Source organism: Lepisma saccharinum, chromosome 10, assembly GCF_977018435.1.
Source record: "Lepisma saccharinum chromosome 10, izLepSacc3.1, whole genome shotgun sequence".
Lineage (NCBI taxonomy): Eukaryota > Metazoa > Arthropoda > Insecta > Zygentoma > Lepismatidae > Lepisma > Lepisma saccharinum.
This window is the reverse complement of record NC_139238.1, coordinates 23025577-23052264: the sequence shown is the minus strand read 5'-3', so window position 1 is coordinate 23052264 and position 26688 is coordinate 23025577. Positions and strand designations below refer to the sequence as shown.

General features: G+C 39.3%; 2 protein-coding genes and 1 pseudogene across 2 annotated transcripts in view; 2 read left to right on the top strand and 1 right to left on the bottom strand.

The window, feature by feature from the left end:
- LOC145993816 (uncharacterized) overlaps window positions 1–26688 on the bottom strand; it is a 387953-nt gene that overhangs the window by 135952 nt on the left and 225313 nt on the right. The gene's annotated exons all lie outside the window — the stretch shown is intronic.
- The window catches only part of LOC145993817 (uncharacterized), a 72067-nt gene that overhangs the window by 35703 nt on the left and 9676 nt on the right, over window positions 1–26688 (top strand). The window lies entirely within an intron of this gene.
- On the top strand, window positions 7599–8627 carry LOC145993818 (ubiquitin-conjugating enzyme E2 J2-like pseudogene; annotated as a pseudogene).

Genomic DNA, 26688 nt, shown 5'->3' with positions numbered 1-26688 from the left:
GTAATACTCATGGATCCCACTGTGAAGTTTGGTGGCAGAACAGGCACAGGCTGAATCCAGCGCTTCAATACAGATGAATTTGAATTCGTGTTAGTATGGTACTGTACAAAATGACGTAACAATGAGCGATCAAGGCTAGTGGGCACTTCGTACTGTATTACTCTTACTACTATACATAACACTGCAACGTCAGATTTGCATATATCCCGGACGGACATGAATCCTATGCGCGCCAGCATTCCAACTCGTTAAGTGAAATTGAGTTTCACGGGCAGAGGGTCAGACACGTGGAAAGACTTAGGATTTACCTTACGTAAGCCTATGTGCCCTAAGGAATTATACAACTGACCGGAAGTGAAGTTCCTTTTGGGAATCTCTTTTTTCTTATTTTCCTCCTAATTGCTTTATTTGCCTCAAATCTATTATCTTAAAACACTCAGAGCATAAAGAGGTAGTATCTGGAATAACAGCAGGTGAGACACTTTTTTCCCCCTTCTGACTGGCTTGTTTTATTTTACTTCGCTGTTCTGTCAGTTTTCCTAATCGCGAAGAAGGGAATGAAAAGTGATAAGATGAATCTGACGAAGGCACATCACAAACACACATGGACAGGATACAACACAGGTCCCGCAGAGGATTACACTGGCGGTGAGTCCAGACAGCAACCTCGTTAGTCTGCCAGAATCCAGTCAAGGGTATACTCCGGGGAAGGGAGATCGACATTTGGGTGTTTTCAGAAAGGATCCCCTTCTTACATCCCTATTTTGTTAATGAGTAGCTGGTGACAAGCGGTTAACATATTAAAATCTACACTGCAAAGAGAAGTGAGGTCACTCTACCTTCCCCCTTAAGCCATTAAAGAAAGTTGATCGAGTAATTGCACGTAATGAGTGAACCTACTTAAATCGAAACAGTCCATTGGCTAAATACAAATACCTATTAAATTGCACGTAGCAGGAATTACTTCAAATAAAATTATACATTCCTTGTTTTAGCACAACTGATACTTCTAACTCTCTCCTATAATCTACCGTGTCTTGCACAGAATTTGAAAATTATAACAATTATGAGATATTTAATATTGGATAACTGCTAACAACCACGCTACCTCTTCTCGAAAGTGAATGTTAGGTAAAAATTATATGCTTCATGGAAGTGAAGAAAAGCAGCTAGAAGCTTTAGACAAGTGGCTATGGTGAAGTATGTGAAATGGACAAAGTAAGAAATGAAATTCTACTTGAAAGAGTTGATAAATAAAAAGAGCAAGGCTGCAAGTGATCAAGAAGAGAAAAATAAATTTAAGAACCTTTCTTAAAGAACCAAAAATAAATTGGCAGAGACATTGGCTAAGAAGGAACTGCCTGCTAAAACATGCACTGGAAGAAATGGTTAAGGTGGAAGGGGGAGGGGGATCCGGGGAAGAAGAAGAAGATAACAGATGATAGATAACTTTAAATAAAGTGTGGATCCTACGATCATAAGGCTCGGATGGACGTGAATCTTCGTGTGGTTTGCTTCCGATGTTGATTCTCAACAGTTTCGTGGCTACGTAAGTCTATTAAACTGTCTAATATCTAGACAAAGGCGAAGAAAACCATTCAAAGAACTGCTCTAGAAGCAATTCTAAGCATATGTTATTTTCCAGATTTTGGAATATCATAACGGTTTTGTGAAAGGAGAGGAATTTTCAGAAACTGTTGCCCTGGCGTCGGTCTAAGGTTCAGCCGAACCCTAAGGGTGATTTCAGACCGAAGCGGCACGCGACACATACCGTTTGGGAACAAGTTACTGGGCAGCAACGTTTCACACCGTGGTGATATGAGAGGCCGTACAAGCCTGCGTTAGGCTAGTGAAGTCGTCAAGCGACACGTGGCGCCTGTGGCTTGTCGTCCACGGTGTGAATTCTCCCTAAAGCCTAGTTTCCATTCTGACAAATTGCTCATTTAGTGCACTGTTTCCAATTCAAAACTACTTCTGCAAAATACGGCCGCAACAACACTGGAGTGCGGGACGCAGTATAGCGTGTGCAGTGCATTAGAGTAGTTCAGTGTTTCTTCTCTTGCATTGTAATAATTTGATGGTGATTTAACTTGTGTAAAGATGGACAATACAGCTATGGCGAGTTTTGTGGTTATGGCAGGCGCGTATTGGTGACATCCCACAACACTGACTCCTGTTCATATTGCTCCGTAAGTTTTACTACTTTATCTTTCGACCACTCCATATTGTCCACAAAACAAACACTCACGTACAACTACACAACCAACTACAACAGCTACACTCAAATAACAGGACGTTGTGTCGTGACGCCGCTTCAGTCCGAACAGCGAGCACGTGGTAGTCGTTGCTTCGTCTGTTTCTACTGTAGTGCGCATGTTGTGCTTCAAAATCGTTTGTCCCCGGCACTTGCGCCGCGGTATGTTGCAGACAGTTTCCATTTCAACAAATGCTTCACACATGCCTCGTCGCATGCCCCGCGTCACGTTGCGCGGCAAATTTGTGTTAATGGAAACGGGGCTTAAGGCACAAGATCGGAAAGCCCGGAGCCTGCAGTGAAAAATCTGCCACTGCGCAGAGAAAAATATATGAATCAATGTGTACTAGCTACTATAGCGAATTGTTAATTAGTACTAAAATGAGTGCACACTTATTATAGAAACGCCATAGTATCGAATACAGCTTCTTCCCATGAATTCCTGCAACTTTGTATCTTTCAAGCTTGTGGAAGTCCAGTGCTAAACCGGGCAAATTCAATATTTGCAGAAACAATGCATTCGACAACGCCTAAGTGAAAAAGGGCGAGAGTGACTCCTTACAATCAGTGGACCCTGACTAGAGCAACGTTAAGCAATCGTGGCATAACAACGAAAACGAAAGATAAAACCGCGGAGTGGAACCTGGAGGAAACAAATTAACACACAATTACTCGCGTTACGGCAGGCGGGGAAGATTTTCTTTTCACCTACAAGATGTCGAATGTTGTCTGTGACCTACATGATGTAACGCAGGAGTTTCACCAGCATATGAATCTGCTCTTTTAACTCATGTTGTTGGTCCTACAAAGCATGGTAAATTTACAAGACGCCAATTGCGGATTGTAAGTTTATCAACAAATGGACACCGAATTGGGTTAATGTCTTCAATGCTTACCTTCACGCTTCTCAAATTACTGAATAAAGGAGAAATAACGGATTGAAGATTCTTCATTGCCTCAAGCTACACGCAGCTGCTTGAGGACCAGTGAGGTTTCAGGGATTGCTCAATATCTAGCGGAGTCTCAAAGGTGTCATCCTATTTGCGAATACTTGTTGCCTGAACACACTTAGGTGGGCAGGCCATACGTCACGAATGGGAGAGGAAAGAAGAGTGTACAGGAACCTTGTTGGGAAACCTGGCGGTAAGAGACCTGTAGGAAGGCCAAGACGAAGATGGAGGGATAACGTTGAGATGGACCTAAAGGAAATCGGTAAAGATGAATAAGATTGAATTGATCTTGAGAGTGTGGTATTTGTAGGGGGATGGGGGAATTCCCCCTCTCTGGATACTTGTGTCCCCCTCTCTGCTTGATAAATTTTTATCCCCGGGGGGAATAATATATGGGGGGAAACAAAAATTATTGGCAATTTAGTGACTTTTTACCACTTCGCCATTCAATTGCAACATATTCTGTCCGACAACTGGAAGCTCAATTTGGCGAACGCAGATGTGGCCTCAAGCGCTGCTCTATTTGTGAAAATGTCAAACAAGTGGCCCAGGTTGAAGAACCCTCTTCCTTTTTCTTTGTCCACGGAATTTGGCAGGATAATGCAACCCCAATGAATGTGCAAGTTACAAATGAGTTGTCACGTGACTCGTACTTGTCACCACAGAACCTGTCATTTGTATGAGAGGGACAATAGTGCGCGAAGATAGCCTGCGTGGAATTTTTGAAGAGAGCGCGATAGCCCTTTACAAAGTCATTTATAAAAGAACATCTGTGCTTTTTTTTTTTTTTTTTAATAATGAACTAGATTTCTTTATGAAACTAGAATGTTAGTGAAAAAAGTGAACATTACAAGTTCCAGACTCTGCAATATCAGGAATCTGCCATCGAAATGAACGAAATCTGATAAAGCTGGCTGTGTTGATCAAAGGATGGGTTCTAAAAATTTGCAAGTGCATCTACACAAGAAGGCAGGAATATTAAAGCGATGAGTTCCTTTTGACAGTTCGCTGCCTGTGAAAAATTTAACAAATGGAAAATTACACGGCCATGGCTCCATGTATCTAGCGATGAAGTTACACATACATTATCTTTCAACATCACTGAATTAAAATACATGGGCCGATCCCCGTGGCGGAATGGTTAGCACATCGCGATACGACGCTAGGGGTCCTGGGTTCGAATCCCGGCCTGGGCATTGATGTTTATGAGTGTCCATTCATCAATTTCTTCATATCATCACTCATCCCATTTTCGCCATTAGCCAAAAGTGACAGAAAAAGAAAGTAAAAGAAACTAAATCGACCAATCAAAACTAAAACACACTGGCGAGTTGGAATGTGGTATCCTTTGTTGGAAATATTTTCAGCATGCGTTGTCAAGTTGGTAGTTTTGTAATCTTGTCGCAAGCTAAACAAATTTATAAAATATCATGACTAAATGTACAGAAGAATCAATATTGAATTCATTCTCTTGATCAGTTCCGTAACAAAAATTGATTTTAAAATTACGTACACAATAATTGGCATTAGATATATATAGTAGTGGTAATCGTTATTATCTTGTATTTAAGGAGTCTCAGACTAAATAGGCGTAAGTTGGCGGAAACACTTGTCCAGCTAACAAATTTTCAGAATTAACGAGCTGATGAAGCTTGTGTTAAGCTCCTGGGACCTGAGAATCAAGTTAATGAGTAATTTTTTATAATTTCACAAAGCAACCGTCATTTAGCAATTTTTATGAGGTTGAAAACTTTTTGATTCTGCTCCCCCCCACCCCACAAGTTATGCCCAAGTTCGATTCAGGTCCCAGGCTGGAATTCTAGGGGGGGGGGGTCAAAATCTCACTTTAAAAATTGTAGGTACTGTCCCGATTAGCTGTTCTGGTCATAAAGTGGACTTGGCATTTTCTTTCTGTCAAGATACAAATTTAAATCGGCAATTTTCAGCAATTATTAAAAATATGTTTTGTTCAAAGCTTTTTTTTTAAAGTTGAGTGACATGAAATGAAGTGTCGAGTGACTCCCATTTACCATTTAAAATTATCGAGATACTACCCCTCCCCCCATAATCCCTCTCCTCTAGCAGCCACAAACGTACATAGACGCACATATTTGAAGCATTACGTCATCTGTCTCTAGACAGTCAGTAGAATCCCCCCCCCCCCGTTCTGGAAATTTCTTAAATACCACACTGGATCTTGCCCAGGATAGGGACAGATTAAAGGCTTGTGTTGCTGCAGCCATAAACCTTCGGGTTTGAGAAGGCTATAGAGAGAGTGTTGCCTGAACACAAACCCATACTACTTGGAATTGCTGTGTCCTAATTGCAAACACTTTTTCCTATCTTGATTGACTGATTTGGTACATTTAGTCCACTTTATGCACAGTAAGGCTAATCAGGACTGGACCTACAGTTTAAAGTGGGATCAGAACCACTGTGTGCCTTCACCGGGTATCGAACCCGGGATCCCTTGATTACAAGGCTACGATTCGACAACTGCGCCATCGGGGAGGCCTGTTTCTAATCTTGAGACCTACAACTTCCTCTCACTTTTTGGATCTTTTTAACGGAATTATTCCAGACTTGAGACTTGTCAGTGCCTTATTGGTTACTGGTGGTGTAAAAGTTGCAGTTCAAATTAAAGAATGTCAGAACAAATAGAAAATCTGATATGATTCAAGTCGTCGTTGAAGTATATACAATAATAAAATTGTGATCCTCTCGCATGCTATTTTCAATATTTTCTAATCCACAGCGTGTGTTGTTTCAAAGAAGGAATTCTGTTGATGCAAAGCAGATGTTGTCCTCTGCTTGTTAATGTTTTTATTTTAATTCGTGATCATCATATTGTGGAAAACAGAATGGAGGAAAATCGTGATGGATAATTCGCATATCATTTCCTTTGCCACTGGGTGTACACAAGCGGTTCTTTTCGCTGGGAGTTTCCTAGCAACCTTCACCATCTACCATTAAGACTGACCACAAACAGCAAAAATCTTCCCTAAGGTGGGGCATTTCTCGGTGCAACTTGCTGAAATGAATAACAGCATGCGTGGGTACCGCCAGAGAGTGAGAAGTGGGAAAACGCATAAATACCACGTGAAGCGAGCCATTACTGTCAAGTGGTGCGCTTGTAATCATTATTAAAGCCTGGTCGTGTGGTCAGCATTCTTGCTTGGTGTCCAAGAACATGGTTTTAAAGCCAAAGTCATGTTTTAAACAAATCTCAACATGTTTTTCTTAACTGCGGAAAAGGCAAATTGAGGCATTAAATGTCTAAAATTTCCATACATACTTTATCTTGTTATATTTATAGTTAAATGCCTCTGAAAGCATTTATATAGCTATGTGCAATTCGATGCCACTATGAAAAATCCATTCCCCTGCGATTAAAGTAAGTAATCTGTGCAAACGTATGACGCCAGAAAGTTTAAATTTTAAGTTAATTCCCAATTACTAACCAATTCCTTAGTACTTGATGATGATATAACATCTATAACGGGATGATGAAGATGGAGAAAATTTACAAATTCTTTATGGTGATGGATTTTAATTGATTATTTTGTTTTAAGCCCACTTTATGCACAGATAGGCTAATCAACACTGGACCTACAGTTTGAAATGAGATCAAAACCACTATGTGCCTCAACCTGGTATCGAACCCGGGACCCCTTGATTGCAAGGGATATCGAAGGATCTGTCGATTACATTGCGAAGACGTTACCACTACGCTATCGAGGATGCCGTTATCGTGATAAGAATTATGTTGATTTTTTTCAGTATAAAAATGTCTGTAGAAAAACAGTACTGATTTCTGAGAATACGTAGCAGTACATTAGATATGTACAAAATTAACGTTTACATAATGAAATCCACAATATGCTACAAATTATACCTGTCTCAACAAAGATGTTCGAAAACATATATCTCGTTTCGAACAACTACGACGATATTCTAAATTCGGTAGACTTTTTAGAAGAATCATCCTGTTGCTTGCCCGTTGTGTCGATTTTAAAAATGAAAAACAGACTCGTGGCAAGAAGTTCGGCAACACTTATTTTCCTTGCTCGTGCTGTTCACCCTTCTTTTTTTTTTTTTTTTTTTTTTTTTTTTTTTTTTTTTTTTTTATCAACACTCTCACAACGTGATCACATCTTTCTTATGGTCCTCAGATGGTAAGCGTTTTGGAAGACTCTTACGAACAAACTCCGGTGCAGCTCCACAAATTCCAGGGACAGAGTATAGCTCGACTAGGTAGAAACATACGGAAATCTGCCAAATATGATTGAGACATTCGACAATGCCTTACAATTTCACATTTGTACTAGAATGAACGACTATTGTTGAGTAAAGACTGCTTGTTGCTTCACAACAGTTAACTAATTTTGGATGAATCTTCTTGGCTCGACTTAACTCACAGGCGCCACCTATCGTTCGATCAGGCCGGCGAGACACAGCAGAATGGCTCAGAGGATACGCGCCGCTGTTCGCCTGAAGCGCGACTACATGAAACTGAAGGAAGAGCCAATTCCGTATATATTGGCCGAACCCACGCCGGCCAACTTTCTAGAGTGGCGATACGTCATCAGGGGACCTGAAGGAACTCCCTACGAGGGAGGATACTACCAGGGAAAGATTGTGTTCCCGAACGAGTTCCCCTTCAAGCCACCAACCATCTACATGCTGACCCCCAACGGGAAGTTCAAGATCAACGAACCACTGTGCATGAATCTGAACGACTTCCACGATGATGAGTGGAATCCCACTTGGGCAGTCTCGTCTGTTCTCCTCGGGTTGCTGAGCATCATGACCGACGACGCTCCCACGATCGGAACCATCGAAACGACCGAGGTGAAGAAGAAGCAGCTGGCTGCAATGAGCCGAAGATACAACCTGCTGGACAAAACGTTCTGCGAACTCTTCTCAGACATTGCCGCTACAGTAAGGAGAGAGATAGAGGCAGGACCGCCGATTGGAAGCACAGCGGAAGTGAAACAGGAGGAAAAGAAAAAGGAACCGGAACCCGAGCAAGAACCGTTTTATCGGCTTCGGGCAACGGCCCAGCCTAAGCGGGAGCGCGAACGGTCCGCGGACGAGAACTCTGATGAAAGCGACAACGAACAACATCTGTTCATGGCAGGAGTTCAGGAGAGAATACACGAGGCGATGCGTCGACGACTGGTCGTTCTGCGGCGACGCAACGACAGAATACAAGCCATCAGGAAGCGAAGAAGGGCAAATAGACGACGCAAGTGGTGATGCTACAGTACAAGGAACTTCGCAACTGGAAATCCACAAGTAAAACAAAAAGTTTGGGACTACGCCGGGACAGAACTATTGGAAATTAATCAACCTTTGTATTCATGTAGAAAAAAAATCTTAGTACGACATCATTTGTAATTTTGCGGGTTTATTAAAATGCTTATAAAATGTATACCTGTTCACATTCTCTTAGATCCTTACTGTAATTGCGATATAAGTCCTTTCGATTTTAAGCAAGTATGAGCACTATTACGTCACAGGGCCTTTCCGTGCGTACTTGTAGCTAGTTGCTCCTCTGTTCCGTTTATTAAAAACTGGGTGATACAATGACAAATTAAAATTATGATTAAACATATTTGGTTTCTATGTCTAGCGATTCACTCAACAGGGATTCGAACTCGAGTCCCCAGCAAGGACCACTAGTGTCGTAGCGTGATACAATAACCATTCCGCCACGGGGGCTTTTCTTTTATTTCTGTAATTTTACGTCACTTCTCTAACTCTTGGGTTACACGTGCCGATGAGGACACTGATGAAATGAATGAGAGACAAACACAATGATATTTGCATGCCTTAACCAGTGTTCGAACCTGGAAACCTTTTGCTTCGTAGCGCGTTACGCTGACCACTCCTCCACGAAGGTACGTGTGCAGTTACTATTATTACGCCTGTTATTACATCAAACAATAACAATAAAGGGTTCGTGAAGAAGTACACCGTGATTCACAAGTGTGTGAAACATTTTAGAAATTCACCACAGTCTACACTATGCAACGGATTGTGACAATTCTGATGCCGATAGAACGACAAACTCTTTCAACTTTTTGTAGGAAACCCCACGAGCGCATATTTACCATGGTTTGCCGCTAGGAGGCAGTAGTAGTAAATATGGCGCTAAGCAAACTTGGGAACATGGGCGCCCGGCTGGGCCTGAGATTTCTGGAAAGAGTTAATGTAATTCGAATTGTAGATATATTTTATAACAAAAAAGCATTGTCTTCTGTGACTTACAGGCCGTAAGTTACAGCACCTATTATTATTATTATTATTTGAAATAGGGTTCATTTAAGCTTACAGTCTATTTTACACTGATTATCTAACTATAAAAAACAGCTTTTTGTCCTACATGAATTAATGTTAAGTATACAGTTATGCAAATTGTACCAGGTGGCGCAAAAGTCAGTTTACCCATATACAAATTCAAGCATACATACAAAATACCAGTGGCGGCTGGCAGCTAGTATGATAGGTAGTGCCATCGTGATCAAGAAATCGAAAAAAAAAATCGCTAGCATATGTCATAGAAATCTAATGAAAGAGGTAATTTTAATGGAACTTTGTTTACTAAAATTTCAGAGTCCCTAAGATTGGTTTCTTTTACTTCGTATTTGAACTACTTTTGGCGAATCGCGAAGATAAGGATGAGTGAACACTCACAAAGAACACCGATGCCCAGGCGGGGATTCTCTGGCGTCGTAGCATGCTATGCACGGGGTCGGCCAGAGTCTATTAAAATTTCGACGCCTGTTACCTTTACCACTATCTTTAAAAAAAGAAAAAAAAGATGTTTAAATCTGCCGTGGGACGGCCAAGTGGTTTATATTTTAATTCAATATCGTATAGTACCTTGGAAAACGGTGTATGTAATAATTGACTGACTACCCTTCCTTTCCACATACCATCGGACACTTTCACTTCACTAAAAATAAAAACACTGAACAATTAGAGACACCGAGTCGAACACGGTATTCTCGTCTTACTTTGTTTATAATTTGCAACCGCAGCACGGCAGACAGTACATCAACAATCGGTGTTACTAACAACTGAAATATGATTATCTACTAAATGAACTGTGGATCTACAATTTTTTAAATTCAATGCAAGAAATTGAATTATATCTCCAAGTGAAATTCTTATACTGAGAGATTTTCCGTGTGATCTTTTACAATATTAAAGTAAAAAATCCCCTGGTGATGCGAATTGCCTTTGATATTTAGACAATTCTTTTCTACGGAAAATGTCTGCAATATTGTCAACGTCAGTTGCAACACGTGAGTATCTGTGTGCGTGAGAGAAAGGGATATATATTTTCTTAAGGAAGAAATTGATAACAAAAGAGTATGGATGGCTCTTTAGTCGCATCTATCTAAATAGTTATATAAATTTGGGGAAGATATTACATTCGTTCTTGCCAAGTAGTCAGGAAAGTATCTTTCTCGCGTATTACTTCTGCAACGAGTATTAGAAATCGGTCAGGATTAGTCACTTCTCTATGAAGTTTGCAACTATGCCAACACAATTCGAAAGCTCTCGCGTCGTGCCAGCCGAAAATGGGCACGGCTGGTTGTATTATGGCTACCACCTCCTTGCTTGTTTCTTGCGGAGACTTTTTTGTGCATCCGCCATGCCCCTGCGCACCGGCCAGACTATGCTGGCCCAGAGCAAGTGAGAGAACAGCTGGGGATGCGGCGCAGGAATTGAGGCGGCCGTAAGCTCGAACGCTTACGAGATTCGAATCTCCTTTTTCGTAAATGTATTAATTTAACTATATTTTGGCAAAGCAAGTGCTTTTCTTTTTCTGAGGGTAGAGCCATGGCACGGCGGCTCTGCCCTTAGAGCAGGCGCTGCAAAATACAAGTAGATACACAAAATGCCAGTTTCAGTGGTTTTGTTCAAAGTGTCCTCCATTGTTTGCAATACATTGTGTGTGCAACGATCAACAACAGAATTGCAAATACGATGCAGTAAACTTGTATCATTGTTGATGACATAAAACGCATTGATAATTGAGTCTTTCAGTGCATCCAAATCTGCTGGTGATGATGAGTATACCAGGCGTCAAATCACAAGAAGGCGTAGGCCAATCAATAGTACCACGTCGTCCACTATTCAAATGTGTAATATAACAACAAACAACCATACTACAACAAGCCAGAGACTCAACTGTCGACAAAATAACAACAGGACAGTGTCACGAAAATGTTACCAACCGTATACCTAAAAATAAATACTTGGCGCAAGAAGCACATACACCTATCGTAATACTATTATCAATGTGATTTTTGGGTAAATTGACTTTTGCGCCACCCTGTATATAGATATGCAGATTATGTAAATTACAAATGTATGTAATTGTAAAAAACATAAGTAGTAGTAGTAGTAGTAATAGTAATCTAATAACAATATCAAAAATACAAACAACAGAAGTAATAATAGCAAAAATAATAAAAGGTTTCTGTGACTCTGCCTCCCCCCTGAGAAAAATCTTGCGTGCGCCCTTGCCTGGGAAGGTATTTTTGGTGTTGCAATTCGGAAGAACCTTGTCCATTGTGACTGTGCAGCGACGATTGCGAGCAGAATTTCAGAACGACCCCCACTCCCCGCTAATCTACGGGAACTGCGCTGATCGACCGTTAGACGCTAAAACGCACGTAGGACGACACATAGAGCATTTGTGAGGCCTGCACAAAAAATTGGAGAGTTTGTCGTTCTACCGACATCAGTTACCACTGTCAGTTGTATCGTTTATCTGTAGTAAATTTCTAAAACGTCTCACAGACATGTGAATCACCCTGTATTAAACCAGCATGTTTACCGACGTTATAAAAGCCTCTATCCCTAACCGTTGCATTATGTGGTTACCAGATCCCGGGGCTGCCTCTGTACATTTTCTTATTGATTATAATCATTTTTGATAATTTTAAGTTGGAGTTCTGGCTACATATCTTATTATATAACACATGGGAGAAGAAAATACACCTTGAGGAGGACTTTTTTCATGCTTTCTGATTCGTACTTCCCATGTTGCAAGCATGCGTGACACGTCTCCACGTATGGCAAGGCCACATCAACACTTTGCCTTTCACACGCGCAATGCATAAAATAATTACTCCTGCAAGATAAGCTAAAGAACGTGGGCATTACAAAGGTACATCTGTTATCTGGATCACAATCTCGCTCATACTTTCCCTTCCAAGTGTTGGGATTATGAAATAAGTAAATCCGAAAGCTGTTGTGAATGGCTGAAGAAATAATCGGTTTATTGGTACATACAATCAATTAACCCAACGATATCGCTAACTCACCGTCGATGTTCATTCATTTGAAACGTGAGGTTACTGTCCACTCACTCACACAAAGATTGACTTTCAATAGAACAGCTGAATACCGGGGCAAGGAGGTGCCCCCTGCAAGGAAAGGAAAGTCTCAAGAAGAATTTTATCCATTCAACACAACAGAATGATTGGCAGTGTTGAAGCTTCTCAATAGTTCTGTGGAACTCAGCCAGTGGAATATTGTTAAATGCAGTCGACATGGTTTTCTACATATCTTAAATGAATTCGAAATGGTACCACTGCAACGCTAGGACACTGGAAATAATTCACAATCTGTCAAATCTGGCCAATAAGGAGGGTGTTAAGAATAGCAAAGATGTTTCATTACATGCATCATACTGACAAACACTGGTTGCATTATGTGCGGAACATAATATTGAATCATGTACCTTAATGGGCCTTGGGTGAGCTAAAGCGACAAAATCTTGTCAGAAGATGAATTTGTTTAAATTTCTTGAACGCGCTAGTGACTATCTCCACAGGCTTCACGAAACTGTTTTTCAGTTTGTGGTACAAATTTTACAACCACAAGTTACATCAGCACCTGTTTTTGCATATTGTGCTTGGCTACATGACAAAAGTTTCATTTCGCAACAGTAAAACAAATTTATTCTTATATTTTTCAGATTATTATATTAGTCGTACAGATAGGTAACAGTAACATATAACCGGAAATAGAAACTTTCGAATGAAGTGCATGAGAACTGAACACATTTGCACAAATCATTTTGATGAAGAACGGACTGAATTAAAATACAAATTTAAATCTGTTTAAAATAATCTAGCTTCCTATGTTAATTTTTCGGTGGTTCTTCCACATTTGTGTGTTAAATTCTCCGAAATTACGAGATTTTTGTGTTTAATTTAAGGAGATTCCGAGCTTCTTATATTTAAATTTCGAAGGGTCCGAACCTTTTATGTGTAACTCGGAGATTTCAAGCTTTTTTTGTATTTAACTTTCGAAGTTTCCGAGCATTTTGTGTTTAACTTTCGATGATTCCGAGCTTTTTGTGACTAACTTTAGTTGATTCCGAGCTTTTTGTGACTAACTTTAGGTGATTCCGAATTTTTTGTGTCTAACTTATGTAAATTCCGAGCGTTTGTGTCTAACTTACGTAAATTCCGAGCTTCTTCGATTTTTGTGGGTCCTGGGTTCGATACCCGGTGGAGGTTCACAGTGCTTCGGATCCCATTTTAAACTGTAAGGCCAGTCCCGATTATTCTTTATGTGCATAAGGTGGACTAAAACATCTACTCGATCAAACTTTTTGGGTTTAACTTCCAGAGTTTCTGAGCTTTTCGTATTTAATTTTGGAGCTTGTGTTTCATTTTCTGGCGTTCTTCGCTTCGTGTGTTTAACTTAAGGAGATTTGACTGATATACAGTTTTCCGGTATCTAGCTTAGGAACTTGACAAATTTATCTCAGGTCTTCCATGGAACTCAGGCAATCATGTTTAATTAGAGGCAATAATGTGTGAAAATGTTTCCGTTTACCATTTGCACTCTGAAGGAGTCAACCACAAGGAAACCTTCACCGTTTCGCTTCATCAGCCTTCTGTGAAAATGGTTCCCAATTAATTCCACCGAACGAGCATTTCCTCGTTCGTAAAAAAAAAAAAAAATTTTTCTTTGTCATTAAGTGACTGTTCTTCCTCATACTTTACAGAATACCCAAACACATTGTTTGTTGGGTTCCAGAAGGTAGCTCTATGTTATGCAAACTGAAAAGCTTCCACAACTTACAAGTTAAAACAAGAGTAGATTGAGGGGTAGAAACGGGAAGTACCAGTCGTAGAGTCTTCCGTAGAAATCATGTCTCTGTTTCAGTGGTTATCTGTGTTTCATTGCCAACTTTACACTTACGTTTGTGCTTGATTAAGGCATGTTTCCTGTATAAATGTCTCATCTTTATACAATTCCAAATCAATAAACTCCCATATTAGTTCTTTCCTTCACCAGTATTCCGTGCAACTTTAAAGGAGACGCCGTGGAATGAATGGCCTAAAACGGGTGTTACCAAACGTGGAAAAAGAACAGCAACAGACTCGCCAAATATGCATCCTCCCGCGCATTCAGCGGTGGAGTCAACTCGATAAGGTGTCGTCTCGTAATTAAAGGATATGGAATTCGATCCACGGTAGAGGCACATTGGCACGGTGAATCGAATTTCACTTTAATTGATTGGTTGATTTAGTTTAATATACTTCCATTTTATGCCAGTTTTGGGTAATCGCAAAGATGAGGATTGAGTGACGTTGCAATGAAATTGATGAACACTCGCAAATACACCCATGCCCAAGCCTGGATTCGAACCCGAGACCCCAAAACTGTGCTAACCAATACACCACGAAGGTCGACAAAATCCGACTTTAAATTGGAGGTATATTCCTGATAAGGCCACACAATGGACTTCAATAAATTTTCGAATGCATTGGCTGATAGATTCACGAACTCGTCACCGAAGCCTCCGGATTCGAGTCCGAGCCTAGGTATACGCGTTCCTACCTTTTCATTCATTCTCATAGTCTTGATTAGCAAACACTGGTATAAAAACGAAGTAAAACAAGAAACGAATATTAAACATTCATACATCACAAAATAACATACTCGTAAACCCATTTCCAAAGAATAAACGCAATTTCCATGTGTTTTTTTCCTCAAATTGTGAATCAATATATTTTCTAAATATTTGTTCATAAAATGAATTTAAAGAAGCACGACACATACGTTATAACTATCAAGAAAACGGTAATTTTTTCACCAGATACAGGATGCAAATGTTAAATGCAGCGCACGTACCAATTCAAACATTTTCTTCACGGATTCACTTTTCGAGACTAACAAAAAGTTGTAACGGCACACGTAAGAGCTTAAACTTCAATCCTGTCGCATCTGTTATTGACAGTTACGCAGGAGGAAAAAGCAATTTTTTTATGCTCCTGTGAGTTAGCACTGGATCGTATACGGGGTTCAAATGTGTTTTCCACACGATTACATGCTGTTACAAGAATGTTCATAATTTCAAACATTTTCAACGCGTGCCATATTGTTTTTACTGAAACAGTACGATAACATTAACACAAATTCTCACTTTAAGCAGTACAAGTTGAACCTTCCCTGGCGGTGAATGATGAAAATGTCCCCTCAGGCTCATAACCAGTTGAGGTCTGCTGGAGAAGTGACCTTGAAGACGAGAGCCTTAAAAGACTGGATCATTTCCATAGCTCACTTGTTCATGTACATGATACATAGATATACATAAATCAATTTAATACTAGTTTCAACAATTTATAATATTCACACTCTCACACAAACACACACACCCCACGCAAACAAATGCATGCACGATGTACCAAACGATTTATACAGCTTGTTTCAACGTTGTTTCAGAAGGATCAATATTGTTCCTAGAATGTTGTCTTTGCCACCCGATCCAGCACACACCGTTGGAAGCCGATTGGTAGATAGATTTGACATTTAGTAGATGGGAAAACATCATTATTAGAAGGCGGATTTATATCCACTAAAAAATGTCAAAGTATGCACTATAAATGCTAGAAAGGCACCCTAAGAATTGTGTAATATGATCTATATATGATTTATGGCTGCACCAATACCTTCCCACTTCCCAGGGGGCACGCCACTGCCATATAGTACCAAGATGTGAAGTAATTCGAGCATATAGACACATATTTCCAGCCTAGTTGACTAATATGATTGCTCAACATGGATAGTGAAAAATATTGCATTTCTGTAATTTGTATTTTTAGGAATGAAGACTGCTTAGAAAGCTGAAAATGAAGCTGGGACTTATTTTAGGTTCTTGTCCCAAATATCAGGATCATCATGCACTAATTATTTACAATTAAACAATGCAAAATTTGTAAAAGATGTTGCACAGATACCAGCAACAACTGGTCTTACGCAGTCAAAAAATTAGAGTGGAACTATACTGTTGCACAGGGCTTACAAAGTCCTTAAATCTTAACCCAAACCCAAAGGATCATCTCCTTGTGTAATATTCTCATATATAGGCAATACATGGGCAAAAAATGGTAATAATCAAATAATTCAGAACAAAATGAAGCCTTTTTTATGCCATTGTGGATAAATGGTTGGGTTCTAATTAAAAATAAAAAAGGCAGAAATTCAAAGAAGGAAGTAGTATCTTCCTGCGACATAAAAGGACTCCGAACTTTGAAAACACTGTATCTATTTAGTCCTTACGGCATCGGAGGACGAACCCATGCTGTTCACGGCAAAATCGTGGCTATGACGGAGGGCAAGAAATTATTCTAGATATCTAGGTAAAGGTAAAGTTCCCCGTGCACAAGCATCGTGCCATGAAGGCACAGTTTCTAGGGGATGTGGGGGTAGGGCTCCTCAAATTCTCGATCTCGGCCATTTTGGAGGTGATGTGATGAGCACCACGCCCCGGACGACTTTAACCCCCCCCCCCCCCGTACCCATTGATTTGAGGCTGGGTGAGTCCCAGAGCCGCTTTATGCAGGGACAAGGCCGGAAAAATTCCGACCATAGATCACCCACCCTAGGAGATATCTAAGGTATTAAATTTAATACATCTCAGAGTTAGACTTGGCATTAAATAAATGTTCAATCAGTGGTAACCTGAGGAGCCGCGAGTGGCCTTCGATGGAAACGATGATCGTAGATTCGTTGTTCTCCACCCGCCACTTCAAAAGGCGCCACTTTCTAACCTCCTGGGCACTAATTTTGTTAAATCACAGTACACCGGCTTCTTCTTGCACAAAACGAAAATAGCCGCTGAAAGTTCATTGTCAACAGGTAATTAATCATATGCCTAATGAATTTATTCATGAATCACGAGACAAGAGCGCGGAGTAAGGAAAACAAAGTTGACAGTTACAGAACGTTCTGAATCTTAACGATAACGAGAAAAAAAATTAAAAATAGGTAAAATATTTTACTGCAACAAAGCAGCCAGTTCGAATGTGATTTAATGATTCTAAGACATTCAAGTAACAGTTAGTAATTGGGGTATAGTGCTGTCTCTAATTTATCTTGCAACCTTTTTCTTTATTTCCCCAGAGGTGCGGCGATCATGAAAGTTCATGTCTAAATTAAATTTGCATCCCTCATTGACTATGCCGACGTTAAAAAGTACCAAGTTTAGATTATGCGGACAAAAATGAAGCACACACATATCAACCTCTTAATTTACAAAATAAGGACAACTCTATTTATATTATTAACGATAGCAACCAAATACAGTCTATCAAAAACGCATTACAGATGCTGAGCATGACAGGTTAGTAAAAATGTGGCTGTTTCTGAAATCAATTTCAAAGTCCAATGTAAACTAATTCCGCAGTTCATTGAGTTTACTTGAGTTGCCAGAGGCAGTGTCTAATATACGAGGCGAGTTCAACAATTCCTGGAATAGCGTCATTTTAGTTGAGTGTTGACACACAGCAACCTTGCTTTAATCCGTGGTTCTTCTCAACACGGTGTAGGGTGAATATGAATTCGATATAGTTTAAACTCATTGTTATGTTCGAGGTATCACCACAGTAGATATACGTGACAGAAATTAGCCAATAAAGTATTTACATTTGTAGTTTTCCTACTTTCTGCCACTTTTGGCTAATCGCGAAGATTAGATTAAATTGATGGAGGGTCCCTAGACACAACGTTCTAGGAAGAACATCGTCCTCCTTGAGACAAGACTTTGACATGGCTGTTCTGTGTATCCCTCCATCAATATATCCTAGTCATCACTCATCCTCATCGTCACGATTAACCAACAGTGGCAGAAAAGCGACGTAAAATAACAAACAAAAACACAAAGTTTGACATTAGTCGCCAAGTGGTGATGGTTTCTAATGTGCTGGTAAATCTACTTTATTTATTTATTTAACAAGAATTCCAAATACAGCGTTAGTCATTTTACATCAGTAGAAAAAGAACAACAAAAATAATAACAAACAAAAATTACATCATATAAAGACCCTTACACGTTTTTGTACAATAGCCTTTTAAATAGTAATATAATAATAGCCTGATTATCAACAATGTCTATTTGACCTGTTGACGTGTTGAATTGGCTGGGTAGTCTGTAGAGCAAGGAACGCTGGATGAGGCTTAACCTTGGCTTCTGAGAAGCGAAAAGTTGAGTGCTTCTGAAGAAGGCGGTCACTTCTGATGGTACCATTAACTATTTTATGAAGGAATACATGGTCTGCCAGTTTATGTCTCTCGTGAGGTGGTTGGATATTTAAAATTTTCAGAAGAATAGGCTTTCGTAGGTGTTTAGTGGATGGAATTCGGTAACGAACAATGGCCAGGAAGAAATGTATAGCAGAATTTAGTCTATCTAAATTTGAAGGGCATGCCATGGACCAGACCGGAGAACAGTATTCAATTTTAGGTGAAACTGTCTGTAGGTACGAGTTCCGCAAATTGTTTTAAATGCGCGTACGCATGAAAGATTTAATTTCCGCCACATTAAATATGAGACGAGGTCGTGCAAAACTTTATAAAACTAAAAAAATCAGACTTACAGGTTTCGAATCCACTTAGCATCAACATATGCAGCGTCAATGGGAAGAGCATATAATTTACATTTTTTTATAAATCTCCTAATGCATATACTCTTATTAATTTTTTATACGAATTTGCTTCCATGGCAGTGTTTAATATGTGACAGTCAACTGGTAACAAACTAGTTGAGAAGGAAATGACGGTGTGTCAGAAACCTTTGAAGACGCTCTGTTACCAGTCTTACATTACGTATTCGAAAGCGACGGTTGCCATCCTGACATCCACGTTATTCCAATACATAGCCTTCGGACGACGGAAGCGGCGGTTTTTGGAGCCAGAGGCCTCTTGAAGAAGATCCAGCTTTTGTTAAAAGTAGCGGCAGCAACGTTGTTTTTTTGTTTGCTGTGTGGTGTTTACAGCATACATACACTCATTTAATTAGAAGACTGGAAACTAGAAGTATTATTCATGTTATTTGCGAGCCAGCGGTTGCTAACTTGCAACTTCTTTTTCCGGTTGTCAACACTGAAAAAAAAAAAGGTATGGCACACAGGATGCGTTCTTCGTCGCATCAAGTACTCGGTTCTTCTGGTTGTTCTTCAAAACTTAATATTTTTGTTGCCTGTTGAGTACCTGAGAACATTTGCTCGACTGAAATGTTTTGGCACACTTACGTTATACACACTTGCGTGTTGCGAACATTTATGTGTTAAAAAAAATGTCGCATTCCAACCAGGGACGTGAGCTCTCCCACGAACTAAAACCTTGTTATTTTCATTGTTAATAACGTAATTGAAGTTAAATTAGTTAGTATTCGAACAGAATAACCCAAGTATAAACTGCATTAGACCGGAAAAACTGAGTGTAAAATACAGCAACCAGGCTATATTTCCATATTCTACCATGTAATTCAAAGAGTAAATGATTCCTTAGTTTCCGAAATGCAAAAATATATAGTTTTATGTGAGAAATCACACAACAAGTTTTAGGAGTAAATAGTCACCCTAACGTTTAAAGCCTTTTCTTGAACGAGGTGTGTAAAAGTTAATAACAAAATAAAATAACAGTAAATATCAGTGCACTAACCGTATGAAATATTAAAAAAAAACAATGGCAAACAGCTGTACCGGATATTCCCACTTATATAATAAAATAATAACAATAGTAAAAGAAATTTGGAATAAATTGGTTTATTTGTATTAGTTTATAAGTTATTGTATAACAATTAGAGCCGTCCTAATTATTATTGTTGTTAGTGTTTCTACTAATCAAGTTTTATTAAGGGCCTGACCTCCCCTACAAAAATATCTGGCGTCGCCCATGCCTTTAATGGGTTAATATGGGTGTCCGCGTTAACTTCGTTAGAATATCTTGAACAAGGTCTAGTGACTACTTATAGTAAGGTTGGCTGATACGAGGGTCACTATTTATATTTTGAGCCTAACAATGAAAAAACAGGAATTTGGCATTGAAAACTGCTTTATTGTTTTTCGAAGTATTCTCCTTTATGGTCAATACACTTTTGCATTCGTTCGAACCATTTGTCAAAGAAGTTTTTCCAATCTTCTTGAGACACCTCCATAATATGGTTTTTGAACGCATAAACGGCGTCTTCCGCCGACGAAAATCGTTGTCCACGCAATTTATTCTTGACATTCGGGAACAAGAAGAAGTCATTGGGTGCCAAATCAGGACTGTACGGCGGATGACCCATCAATACGATTTTTTGACTGTTCATAAAGTCGGTTGTTAGACGAGATGTGTGACAACTGGCATTGTCTTGATGAAGAATGATCCGACGGCGTTTGTTTTGTTTTCCGTATTTGACCGAAGATCTCTGGCAAACAAATTGTTGTGTACCATTCAGAGTTGACCGTTCTACGTTCCTCTAAAGGCACAGTTGCCACATGACCAGTTTTCCCAAAAAAACAGGTGACCATTTGTTTCGATGTGCTTCGAGCGCGAACAACTTTTGTTGGATTGGGTTCATCTTGAAACACCCATACAGTCGATTGCTGTTTACGTTCCGGCTCATATGCATATATCCATGATTCGTCACCTGTTACAATCTTATATACGTCTTTTGAAGCACCACGATTGTATTTATTGAGCATTTGTTTGCACCAACTGACGCGAGCGTCTTTTTTTGAGTTGTTGTCAAATTGTGTGGGATCCAACGAGAACATACCTTTCTCACAGCTAAATGATCATGTATTATTTTATATATGCTGGTGGAACTAATGCCTATGGTTGCCTCAATCTCACAGTATGTCACATGACGATCTTGCAGTATTAGGTTTTGCACAGCATCAATTATTTCTTGAACAACAACTGATTTTGGACGACCTTCGCGAATCTCGTCGGTGAGCGAATGACGGCCACGATTAAATTCGTTATATCAGCGTTTCACACTGGCAAAGGATGGGGCTTCATCGTCAAATGTGGAAGTAAGTTGATCGATGCACTCTTGTCTTGATAATCCACGTCGAAAATCGTAAAAAATCATCGCACGAAAATGTTCACGAGTTAATTCCATTTTATTGTTGTCGCGCAATCTCCAAGGCAACATAAACAACACAAATCAAGCTATTGACAAAACATTTGAAGTACGTTATGGTCAATAATGCCAGACGATTCCGTGCGAACGTCAAATCGCGCCTAACTTCAATCAGTGTTGCCAAGGCTCAAAATATAAATAGTGGCCCTCGTATGATTTACATTGGATTGAAGCAGTGTATTTCAATCGCCGGGCCCTGGCATCAGTTATACTGGGCCTCGAGTAGTTCTCCTGAAATTTGTCATCTTATTTTGCGCAGCAGTTTTCATTAACAAATACATATTTTATAGTGGAAATATTCTGATTAACTGGAATTTTTGGCGTTCAAAATGTAACATGCATATGAAAATCAACCCTTACCAAAATTATTTTAATGATTATGAACTGTTTAAACTACAACCTTTCATTACATCCAATTGTATCACAACTAATTTAAACCTGATTTTAGATTTGTCGGCAAGCCTAGACATTCGATTTTTTATTATTTATAATTATGCCATAATTTAGTAATTCATACTTAATTTCAAGGGCACTATGTACGAGAATGTATAAAGTTAAAAAATCGGGAAAGTATTTACTAGTAAAATTGTTGGGATCGGGGCAGCAACTTTTAGAAAAACAATTTACCGGGTCCCAGTGTCACGAAGGTTGACAACCACTGGTTTAAAGAACTGTGAAAAAATGATTACGTACACACACATACACACACTCATTCTTCTCAGATGCAATTTTCCTCGTTATTGCAAAGGAGCACTTACACTCGACGCACACATTAAAAACTTGTGACCCAAGTGTTCTGTTCCGATTCCAGTTATGAACTCCCTCTTCTCGCATTCAATTGACGCGTTGCAGGAAGACAGCAGCCATTGTAAAGATGACAGGAGGAACTGCATAATATGCTGTCACTTGTTAATGTCAATGTCACTGTCACTGAGCACGGATGTTCTGTAACAGTATCTGGCAACACTTTCCTTTACACACAACAGTGAACACGAAAGCGACATTCTGAGAAAAGCATGATGACAAGATAACACTTATAACACTCCAAGAAAAGAACTGAACTGAAATATCATTACAAGGGCAGTTCACATTAAATCATTGTAATTGTCTGATATTCAAAGATGTTCTTGTGGAACAATGGTGGTCAGGGTAGTAGAATTTCCTTGTTGGAAGTTGGAGGTTCATTGCCCTGAGGTAGGTAATCTTGTACGCGGAAATTGAACTCAATGTTTGGTTTCTATTGGATTTTCGAACTTTCATTCTTGAAATGGTTTGCTCTTTTGCGAAGATATGATTCCACACGCGGGAAGGAAGTGTAATTTCATAAGAGAAAAACACAGTGTCAAGTCATGTAAACATGTGACAACAGAACACTTCAAACTTACTTCCTCGAAAGTATCTTTCCGTACGTCTGGTGTGTGTGTGTGTGTTTATTTTTTTTAAAGTGGGGGAGTGTGCTTCAGCATTAAATTAGTTTGATTTTTTTCGTTTTAAAGTCCACTTTATGTACAGATAAGATAATAAGTGCACAAAGAACTCGAAATGCATCAAATCAAGGTTGATGCCCTTTTAATGCACCAATTGGCACAGTTACAGAATAAATGTGTAATTTTGTTGTCTTTATATTATCTTTGGGAAGATCGTATCTGATCTTTCCAATTGATGCATTTTAGTGCGTCACACGGAACAGAATCTGATAAAAGTACACTTTCATGCATTTCTGTGTGTATTTTGACACACCAGTTTATGCACGTTAATGTATTAATGGAGTCAACATGTGTGTCAATTGACCCGTTTCGGGTTGTGTATGGGATCCGAACCACTGTGCAATACTCCACCGGGTACTGAACTCGGGATCCCTTGATCACATTGTGACAACATTACCACTACGCCATCGGAAGGATCAGGACATTAAATTCTGTATGGAAACAGCTGATAATCACAGTTTAGATAATGGACCATGTTTTAAACTTTAATTTAATCTTAGTGGCATCATTTTGTACAAAAATAAATTGTTCACTTACTTCTTAATAAACTACATTGTTTTCTTGCTACAAAACTAATTCATTTAAACCTTGTCACTACAAAGTGTTATGTAACATTTAGATCTAAGTACACATTTCTAATTTTGTAATTTCCTACAAACAACTAGTCAAAATGGAAGCAAAACTTTAGTCGCTTCGTCATGGAGCTATAATAATACTTATTATTCCATAATACTTAATGTAATCACTTGACTATTCAGTTCGATTAAAAAAAAGGACGTAAATAATGACTTACCCAGCAATATACACTCATTGCAATGTAATAAAATCTATAATTCCTCAGAACAGAATATATATTGCAGCTTGAATTAATCATTTCCTTCCTGTTTGTAAACTAAAATTCATAATTTTTTGCAACTTTTTTTTTAAAACAGCACAGCTCTCGACAATGAAATGTTAGAAATAATTATATTGTGTTTGACACTAAACGTGAAATCTGGCTTGTGGGATATAGAGCAAATCTTACAAATCTTCCCAAGAGTGGAACTTGGTAACACACCATGTTGTATACCTATCCTAATCTCCCAAATACATATAATGACGACACAATATATATTTGAACTCGATCTGATTCTCCAAGATTCGAAGCATCAGTAGCGTCTTGTATCTTTTGTCGTAATCCGTAATTCAACCTTCTTGAGAGGACATTTTCTCAGGGTCGACGTATCTTTCACACAATCTCTTGAAATTCTGTACAAGCCATGCATGTTCCTTTGTTCCTTCTTTAATTCAACAATCGAGTTTCCTTCTGCGAAGAAACGTTTCGTAACATGAGGAAACCAAGAATAAAGCTGATAGTCTAGTAACCCATTTACCTCAGTTGCTGTGGAGCAGATATTGTCATCCACATTTCCTCAATGCACTTTCACACTGCACTATCGAAAAACAATGCGATGTGCACTATTGTGTATCTCCCGAAACACGTGTAACTCTCTTAGATTTTTTTGTGGAATGCTCCCCTTTGGGAGAATTTTCCTTTTATATTTCTCGGCATGATGTGAGAGATGGACATTCTGATAAAGGATCGCTGGAGTCATCATCTAGTCAGTGCTCAGTTATCTTTCCAGAACAAGTTTATACGTTCTTTTGAGTTTTCAGTCGATAGGATGAACACAAAGTTGAAGTTTGATATATCGTACCGTGGTCTCTTCCAAGTACCGTACACGGCGCATCTTCAAAATGCACAAAGTTCGCTGGGAAAATGATCAAGTAGTGTTGTTCTCTTCCATCTCGATCTCCTCCAGATTTGGTAAGTACTCAGAGCCCCTTTACACGGCTTCTCTACTTAAAGAATAGCTATAAGTTCAAGGAATCTATTTGCACACATGCAACCTGTTAGCAGCTGCTCTTCACCTATCGAAGACGATAATGATTATAAGAACATGCTGGTAAGAAGTGCTCCAGAAAAAAGCTTGTTTAAGTCAACTTGATGCACATACGTCAGTTTACGTCGGATCCGAACCACAATGCTCCTCCAGCGGTGATCGAACCCGGGACCCCTTGATTACAAGCCGACCGGATGACCCCATGGGGGAGGGCGAAGTGATTGAGAGTGTAATCATCCATACCCCTGTACATGTAATCTTTAATATAATGCGATTTGACTTTATTTATATTATTTAGCGTCGTTTAGGCCACTTTTAGCTAGTCGCGACGATGAGTGATGATATGATGAAAGAACGCTCACAAAGCACACCCATTCGAATGCCGGGATTCGAATCAGGGATCTCTGACGTTGAAGCACGCTGCATTAACCACTCCACCAGGGAGGTGGACTAATATAATGTGATTAAGAACTTCCGGAGTTTAAAGGGAAAATGGCTCTGAGGAACAACACATTTCTCGTTAAGACAATATGCGTATTCGTTTCTTTGATAATGTACTGACACTATGAAATTAAACGAAAAAGTGTATTTATTATTATTGTCATTTAGTATTCGTGAAGTAATGTCCAGGCAAATGTTGGAATGTATTCTTTGTGGGTTTTTTTCCATAAATTAGTAGTGTCTCCCAATATTTTTCCATCAATGAGCAAAGCGTTGGTAAGAAAAATTGCTTTCCTTGATGGCCTCTACGTGTCGTGGAAGTTTGCCAATATTGTACGGCAACAACCTGTATATTGTTTCGTTAATATACACACGGCTTGTCATTTTCAAATTTCTTTATAGTTTAAGGGGGAAAATTAAAATGGCATAGCCGATTCAGCGTATATAAACCAAATGTCACTGTAATTTTGACAGATGTACAAAAGTTTGCCAAGATGCAGGCCAGAAATTTAAGCCAGAGTCCATTGTATGCAGATATGACAATAGGGAAATGACCTTCAGTTCAAAGTGGGGTTCGAATTACAATCTGCTTTCACCGGCTATCGAACCAGGCGCCCTTCGATTACAAGGCGATAGCGAAGGGGCAGCGTCGTCGCTTTGTAATCAAGGTGTCCCTGGTTCGATACCAGGTGGAGGCACATAGTAGTTCGGATCCCACTTTAAACTGTAGGCCCAGTCCAGATTAGCCTTACTGTGCATAAAGTGGACTTAAACAGCAACTAAATCAACTAATTACAAGGCGACAACGTTACCACCACGCCATCAGGGAAACCATACAGATTTAAGCTCTAGAGTTCAAAGATTTATGTCAACACATACACGCATTACATACACACCCTGGTGAATCCAAAATATCGCCAACTTTGTGATTTTTATGGATATGTATTACTAAATCCACATAATCCAGCCCATAATGTCTGAAAGTAAGTCTTTGCAAGTTGAACTCTGAAAATCTTCGTGAATAAGACCGTCAGAACAATTATGTTGAATCAATTAATATATATCCAGTAAAATTAACTTGAGGATAAGGGTCCAGACGACGCACGCCGATCTTTTTTTTCCTCTCGATGTAGAAAAATATTCAATGATTTGTCCTGCCTAATTTTCTGAGTTTTAAACAACGCAGTACAAATATTTTTTTCAAAAACCCATTCCC